This window comes from Microtus pennsylvanicus, chromosome 5 (genome assembly GCF_037038515.1).
Source record: "Microtus pennsylvanicus isolate mMicPen1 chromosome 5, mMicPen1.hap1, whole genome shotgun sequence".
Classification (NCBI taxonomy): domain Eukaryota; kingdom Metazoa; phylum Chordata; class Mammalia; order Rodentia; family Cricetidae; genus Microtus; species Microtus pennsylvanicus.
In genome coordinates, this window is record NC_134583.1 from 55140485 (window position 1) to 55149330 (window position 8846).

General features: G+C 44.7%; 1 protein-coding gene across 1 annotated transcript in view; it reads right to left on the reverse strand.

The window, feature by feature from the left end:
• The window catches only part of Rras2 (RAS related 2), a 71518-nt gene that overhangs the window by 39362 nt on the left and 23310 nt on the right, over nt 1–8846 (reverse strand). The gene's annotated exons all lie outside the window — the stretch shown is intronic.

Consider the following 8846-nt stretch of genomic DNA (forward strand, 5'->3'; position numbering starts at 1 on the left):
TATAAATTAATCAAAACAAAGATTTTTTTTTAAAGAGACCTCTTTCTTTATGTGTGAGCCTCAGTTACCCACAGTTTCCTTTAGCCAATTTCGATCTACAGACAAAATAAGAACAGCAGACACGATTTCCTACAGAAACAGTGGCCGTCTTCAGAGCTAAGCCACACAGGCGAAAAGATTCCTTTATCAACTTTTTGTTGCTTTTAGGAAAGGTTATGCAAAATTAACTAACAGTGGTGTGAAATAAAAGTCGGCTAAAGAAACTTTTCCAAAACACCATCAATTCCGTTTACGAGCCTGAGCAGGAAAAGAAAATATAAAATAAAGTCATTCCAATTTCTTTCTTCACAACCACGACTAAGAGTCATGAGAAATAGTACGAAGTGGGCTGGAGAGATGGATCCGCCACCTGGCTCGACCTTCTACCTGCAGTTAAGAGTTGGGGACTCCACAGGGTGGCACTAAAGCCCTTCCTTCCTTAGACTCACACTTTAAGAATGAAGAGGCTGGGAACACACAGCTGGGCCCTTAGCTGGAGCTCTGGTACTACACGAGACACGGCAATGCGTGGTTGATGCATCCCAGCACTGGTGAACAGAGCAGCCTAGTCCACTGCTCCTTACTTCTGCCAGCCATGAGCGGTTCTGTGAGTGCCTGTTTGACCACCCAGGACAGTCAGCATCAAGGAGATGGCGTCTCTAACCCTGAAGACCACTGCAAACCATACACAGCCACTTCACCCGGGTGAACGGGAGTCTTCTTCAGGCTGCAAGGCCTGGACTCGGCTCCCCTTTCCACTCCTCGACTGTTGATTTAGTCTCTCACTGAAGCTTCGACCTCTCCTGGATAGCTGGACTCGCTGTGTTCTTACACACAACCCTACCTCCTCCATGAGTTCATCCTTGCTGAGGGGAAGGGAGGTAAAGACCATGTCTTAGGAGTCCCCATGAATCCAGCAATGCATAAAAAGGTCCACCTGATCCGAGCACAGCTATGTGCAGGTAGGTCCTGGAATCAGGTGTGTGATAAAAAGCACACACTTACAAAGCAGTTCATCGACTAACATGGGACTGCACATCAATACTTGTATGTATCTAGCTGTAATATGGTTGTCATCTACTCATTATAGCTTTTTTGCTCAAGTGACCAAAAAAGGAAAAATATAATTATGTAACACTATAGAAGTGTTCTACGTACACAGATTGTTGAAATGTTAATTTTACTTCATGACCCCCATAAATTGTATAAATCACTACTGGGGGCTTTCCCACAGAACCTGACAAAGCTGATTCAAGAAACTACGTGTGTAAGCTCTGAAACTGTCTTTGTTTTGGCTTAGTCCTTTCTCCTAGCACCTAAACCGTCCATGGCATGCCACAGTTGTCAGACATGACTGAGCTGAACTTGATTTTTATTACTGAATACAGCAGAGGGCTGGAGAGATGGCTCAGCAGTCAAGAACACTGGCAGCTCTTCCAATGGACCCAGGTTCAATTCCCAGCAACTGCATGCCAGCTCACAACTGTCCGTAACTTCAGTTCTAGTAAATCAGCACCTTTACACTGACATACATGCGGGTGAAATACCAATGCACATGAAAATAAATAAAGTCTTTTTTAAAAAAAAAGAATAAAAGAAAGTTAAAAAAAAAAGAATAGAGCAGAGACTTATCCATTTCTGAAATTTAGAATAGAATGGACATAGAAAGACTAACAGAGTAAAACAGAAGGCCCAGAAACATACGCCCATACATGAAATTTAATACAGAAAATAGAGTGGATCATAGAAAGACTCTTCAAGAAAGGATGCTGAACCAGGCATGGGGTTCATGCCTATAATCCTAGCACTCTGGGGGCAGAGGCAGGTGGATCCTCTGAGTTTCTTGAGTTCAAAGCCTGCACACTCTGGATCACTACAAATTTTATATTATAAACATATTTGGATGACATTTTAAATGTGAGTTTATATAGAAATTTACCCAGAACACTGATGTTTAATAATGTAAAATATCTGCTACACATGATGTGAGTGCTAATTTTACTTCAACCTGACAGAATCTAGGCACACCTGGGGTACCAGCCTCTGGGCATATGTGTAGGGGCTTCTCTAGACTACTTCTGAGAAGGCCCACCTTAAACATGGGTGGACCACTGCCCAGGTAGGGGATCCTGGACTATGGAGAGAAACAGAGCTGAGCACTGGAACGGATGCATGCACTGCTGTGTCTTCTCAGGAATACAATGCAATCAGTCAGCTGCTTCAAGATCCCGATGCCTTGGACTTCTGCAGGATGGGCTGTACCTTGGACTGTGAGCTACAACAAACCTTTTCTCCCTCCCTCGGGTTGCTTTTATCAGTAACAGGAAACAAAGACACTAAGAGTTCACTGCTTTCCTCACGTGTAACCTCAAACCCACCTTGCTCTGCCCCTTCCTCACACTGCACTTTATCTTATTATTTCTTTTTACGTTTACAGATGTTTTGCCTACATGTATGTCTGTGTAGCACATGCATGTAATGCCTTCAGAGGCCAGACGAGAAACTGGAGTCACAGACAGTTGTGAGCCAATATGTGGGTGTTGGGAATCAAACCCAGGTCCTCTGGAAGAACAAATGCTCTTAACCACTTAGCCATCTTTCCAACCCATCCACCCCCAGAGACGTTTCTTGAGCTCTGTCAGGCTTGACTATTAAACACCCACATCATGGAGACCAACATCTGGTGGGATTTGCTAAGAAATGGTGCTGGTGGTGGTTTCACTTTGTTCGGTTTACATGTATGAATGTTTGCCTGCATGTATGTATGTGCACCACCAGGGGGAGGAAAGGGCATCCACTTCCATGGAAGTGGCATTTCAGAGGCTGTGGGACACTGTGCGGGTGCTGAGAACTGAACTCAGGTCCTCTGCTAGAGCAGAGCAGCCAGTGCTCTTAACCTCTGAGCCCTCTCTCCAGCCCCCAGCCAGTGCTCTCAACCTCTGAGCCCTCTCTCCAGCCCCCAGCCAGTGCTCTCAACCTCTGAGCCCTCTCTCCAGCCCCCAGCCAGTGCTCTCAACCTCTGAGCCCTCTCTCTAGCCCCCAGGGTCTTTCCTTGATCCTTAGCATGTCTTTATTTCGAGATTGGAATTAAGTTGATTGGCTAACTTTTTAAGCTGACATAGTTTTGAACTTTGTACCATCAGAACCAATAAAAAGTACTTTTGTTTACTTAAGCACTTCTGGGTCACGCTTGACTGAAGGAAATTTTCGATCACCTAGCACCAAACTATACAGTGTTTAAGCTTTTGAAAGAATTGCTTTTCTGTGTTCTTCTGTAATTCGGTTTGGTTTGAGACAAGGTCTCACTTATAGGCTGGCTTCAGACTCCTTCTGTAACCAAGGATGACTTGAACTTTCTGACCCTCCTGCCTATACCTCTCTAGAATTATAGACGTGGGCCTAAAGAGCTACATTACATGCCCAGCCCAGTACTGATTTTTGTTTGCTGTTGTACAAATGCATCCCCTTCATTTTACCTTCCAGTTTGTAAAAACGTATGGCTTTGCCTAAAAGACTGCACTACCTTACCTAACACACTGCCCAGTCATGGGACTAAATGGGGACTAAGGGAAGACAACAATTAGTTCTATTTTGAGCAAGACTTTTCTAATTAACTTCCTCAGATTGAAAACTTTAAATTCCTAAATCCACTCAAATATCCCAATTCTCCAAGTGAATTGGGCTTTCTTTTGAGCAGCAATCAAAGTGACCTCCTTATCCCACAGCACGGCAGTAACGGTGGTGAGAAAGGCTTCCACATAATAGCGACAAACCCGACAAATCAGGAAATCTCACAAAGCACACCTAATGCCATATTTGCAGAAAACTGGAAAGCAACAGCCTAGCCCAGCAAGTAACTGGACTATTATCCAGCTTCTAGGCTGCGGCTGTTACAAAAAGCAGGTCGAGGTGGCTCAGCAGGCAAAGGTGCTCGCAGCTGAGCCTGATACCCTCAAGTCCATCCCAGGACCCCACATGGCAAAAATGAAGGGACTAACTCCCACAGACCGCCCTTTGACCTCCTCAGGAGCACTCTCTGACACCCACACCCATACCCACATAAATAAATGTAACTCAGTTTCCTCAGTGCTATGCTACCACGATTTTGGCCCTCTCCATAGTGTAAGTTTGGGTTGGTTGTCGGAAATGTGGGGAGTTGTAGTACAGGGGCTGCCGGTTAGGGAACCCAAGATCTCACACCTTGAATAAAACTACCTCTAAGCTACCCCATACCCAGCATTCTGCCTCAACTTCTCTTCCAGGAAGTATGTCACTGTCCTAATATCTGTTTTTTAAAAAAGTAACCATACATCAAATTAAATTCTTCTACATAAATTACCACAATAAAAGATCTCAAAGAACCTGTTCCTTTTGATGCTGATGTTTGAGAACAAACTAACCAGTATAAACTTTCAAATTTCACCAGGTCTAAAACTGGCTCGGTAAACCCTCTGTAACACCAAAGAATAATTTTAAGGGATAAAAATTCTATCCCTTTATTCCAGTAGCTGAGCATCCCATCCCTCTGAGGGCACAGTTCCCTCCACCGAGAACAAAGTGTTGGGCTAGTCTGTGCCAGCAACAGCTGGAACTCATGCCAGCCTGTCCATCATTCACCATGCTACAAAAGTTAAAGAACCCATTATGATTTGCTATCTGATTTTGCTATTTGATTAAGGTGTATAAAACCAACTACTCGCTTATTAAAAAAAAATCATGGGCTGGACAGTGCCTCGGTGGGTAAAGTGTTCGCTGCACAAACAAGGACCTGTGGATCCCAGATCCCAGAGCTGGGGGCAGAGACGAGAAGACAGGGGCTCACTGGCCAATCTGATGAAAGGAGAAGCTCCAGGTTCAGCAGGAGACCCTCTCTCAAAACCCTAAAGTGGAGACGCCATTGAAAGATCACCATCACAACCTCAGCCTCACAAGCACCCACACAGGGACATGCACCTGGAACACGGTCACACGCAGGCAGACATCATACACCCACAGAGACAGACAGACAGACAGACGCACAGACAGAGAAAGAGATGGAACAGAAATTGTACAAACCAAATTAAGTCAGAACAACAATGAGGCTTTAAGAGACATGGGCATGCATGAATTTCATTACAGAAGACAGAGTTACGAATGTACCCAAAGTAGCGTGTAAAAGCAAAAATAGCCCAGCAGCGGTGGTCAGACCTCAAAACGAGGACTATAAGTACCACCCAAAAATGCAAAATAAAATAGGTGTCCACACAGTCAAAGGGAAAAAACAGACTCAAAACCCACTCTACTGCACTGGGCGAGGGAGAAAAACAATCTGTGTGTCTTCCTGAGTGAGTAACATGCTCAATTTACTAAGAAACTACACAGTGGTATTCCCACCTTCCACCTCCCTCTTTCCCCCTCCGTTGCCCCACACACACACTCAATTGCCCGAAAGGATCCCATAGGAGGTAGGGCTGGTGAGATGGTTCTCATCAACGCTGACAACTTGACTTCAATCCTGTCACCCCACACTGTGGAAGGAAAGAACGCCTACCACAAACTGCCACCTTCCATGTGCTCTCAACAGATGCACAACCACATACACCACACACACACACACACACACACACACACACACACACACACACACCAATACATACACACAGATTAAATAAATACATCTTTAAATTTTTAAATTAAAAAGGCTTACCAAGAATAAGCAGCTACCATATAAACTCTCACTTGATTCCGTTTGAAAGTCAGATGGCTACTAGAATCATGACAAAAAGCGTCTCTGCCAAGCGGTACAAACACCTACGTTTCCTCTGAGCCACGCTCTGAAGATTCTATGAGAAAAGGGAAATCTGAAATGCAGAACTCTGCTCAGTCCCAGCCATGTCTTCAGGGAATCATCTACTGCTTACAACTGCTTACCAGAGACACGTGTCATGGACGAAAAGGGTTTATTTGCCGGGCAGTGGTGGCGCACACCTTTAATCCCATTACTCGTGAGGCAGAGGCAGACGGATCTGGGTCAGACCTGGAGATGCACGAAGGGAAAAACATGAGGCTGCTTCCGCCCAAAGGTGACTGCGACGAAGTTAAACAGCTTCCCGGGATAGAGACTAAGACCACACCTAACAAGAAGGGGTAACGATGTACCAGAGTGAGATGATACAGGAAAAAGCATAAACGTAGGGCTCGATGGCATGAGTCTCATCTGGAGTCAGAGGTGGGAGGATCAGGAGTCAAATCACCCTCAGCTCATTCTCAAACTGAAGGTCAAACATGGGTTATAAAAGACTCTGGCTCGTTCATAAATAAATAAACAAGTCCTAAATATTAAATGAATATTAAATAAATATGCTCCAAAGAAACGTCTGACAAAACTACTGTTACAAACATTAAATTAAAAACATTCACACGATATTCAGGGAACTCAACCAAAAAGTATGATATATTATGTATCATGGCGAGGAAAACAAATCAGCAACAAAATGAGATCATCTATCTACTGTCCCCATTTTGATCCATTTTAAATGGCTTTAGGAGCACCTCAGAGGTAGCCCCTACCCCGTCCCTGCCACAGGTTTGATCCCCAGCAATGGAAGACTAGGAAGAACTTTCCAGCCAAAGCACTACAGGACACTAGTAAATACATCAAGAGCCTAAAACGCCAGTAATGTCATTGCTTTGGAAGGCAGAGGCTTCCACGTTCAAGGTTATCCTTAACTATGTGGCTGGCTTTCACAGCCTGCTTAAGCTACAATAAGACTCTGTCTTTAAAAAGAAAAATCTATAGAATTCATTTACACAGAAAATCCAACCACAAAAGATCTGAAGAGCCAGCGAAGAAGCTGCACGTCAGCCACCGCGCAGTCGCAGACAAGCTCACCACTAGTCATTAGGGAAGAGCAGACCAAAACCACGGTGAGACACCTACCCACTCAGAAGACCAGCTAAATACATGGGTTCCCAGCCACTGCCGTCGTCACACACAGCTGGCAGGCTGTAAAACGGAACCAACCTTTTATGGAAAACTGCCAGGCTGCATTCCAAATTGATGAACCCAACAGTGTGTCAACTTCCAAAGTAACTTTATTCACAGTTCCTAAACACTAGAAACAAACTACACGTTCCATCAACAAGTAGACAAGGGGCAGACTACTACCAAATAAGGATCCAACGACCAAGAGAGCCAGCATCGCAGATGAATCACAAAGCCAACACGCCACCCGCCAAAGGGAACACACTGCAGTTACATCAGGTCAAGACGGAGAACACGCCAAGGTCTGGGAGATGCCTCGGTGGGCAAAGTGCCTGCTGCCCAATCGTGAGGACCTGCGTTTGGGTTCCCATGGCATCTATAATCTACACACGCCTCCCAGTACTGGAGGCTCAGCAGCGACAAGAGGATCCCTGAGCTCCAGATTCGGTGAAAGGGATGGTTTCAAAGCTAAGGCCGGCGAGATGGCCGAGTGGGTAAAGGCACTGCCTGAGACTGATCCCCAGAATCGACCCACAAGTGGATGGAGAACACTAACTCCAAAAAGTTGTCCTTTGCCGCCACTCACAACATACCATGTATATGTACACATATAATATAACAACAATAATACACAAGGTTGGGCGATTGAAGAAAATACCCAAGGCAACCCCTGGTCCCCACACAGACACACAATTACTAAATTAACTAACTAAATAAAAATAAAAAAGCATGCCAAACTAAAGGTTGATGGAAGTCAGAGTGGTGGTTACCTGTGGAGGGTGCTGACTGGGGTAGGGCACAGGGACCTCGGAGTACCAGAAATGTCCTGGCTTGTGATGAGGGTTACATGACGTACTCATTTGTCAAAACTCATACGACATGTTTATAACGGATGTGCCGTCACCTGTGTGATTACTACTACATGGTTAGCACGTAAGCAGCAAGAAGAGCCAAGGGAAAAGCTCTGGCCTCCCATGGCAGTCTTCGGAGTCTCTTCTGTCAGGCCATACGCTAAGGCAAGCACTTTCACTTTCAAAAGCATTTGCTCAGTTTTCTCAATCAAAGAGACAATTACAGGGGCTGGAGAAATGGTTCAGCATGTTTTTGCTCTTACAAAAGACCTGAGTTTGGCTCCTGGCACCCACATGGCAGCTCTGAACCATCTGCAGCTCCAGTCCCTGGGGATATGATGCCCTCTTCTGACCTCTGAGGGCATGACATGCACGTGGCACACATACATACACACGTAAACAAATGCTCATATACATAAAATAAAAAGAAATACTTTGTTTTAATATTTTAGTAACTATATTTTAAAATAAGTATTTGTCATAAATATTTTAATGAGAAGGGAGGCTCCTAAATTTCTCTCAAATTGGTAAAATGACGATCCTGGCAGACTGCAGTGCTGTGTATATAAAATGTAGGACCATGTGTCACGTGGGTGCCCACCACGAGCTCTCCCCCTCCAGCACCATGACCATGATATAGCATACAGATGCAGAAATCAAGGCTCGGAGCTGTAATGGCATAGGTTCCAGTAAACAGTTGAAATAAGACTCAAAGTTAAGGTCAAAAGGCTATAAATCTTGATATTTTTCCCTAACTCATTAAAATCGGGTTTTTGAGTTCTTGGGATTCAAAACTTGGGGGTGGGGAGCTAACGACTCTGTTTACTAGAACTCACAGGCGGCCACTGGTTTAGACTAAGTTTCTACACTAAGCCTTACAGACAAAACCAACATGCCACTCACTCTGAAAATTACACCCCAAGCTGAAATTGACTTATTTGTCTGACCTCTCATGCAGTCGAGCGAGAACGATAGCCCAGTACCCGGAGCAA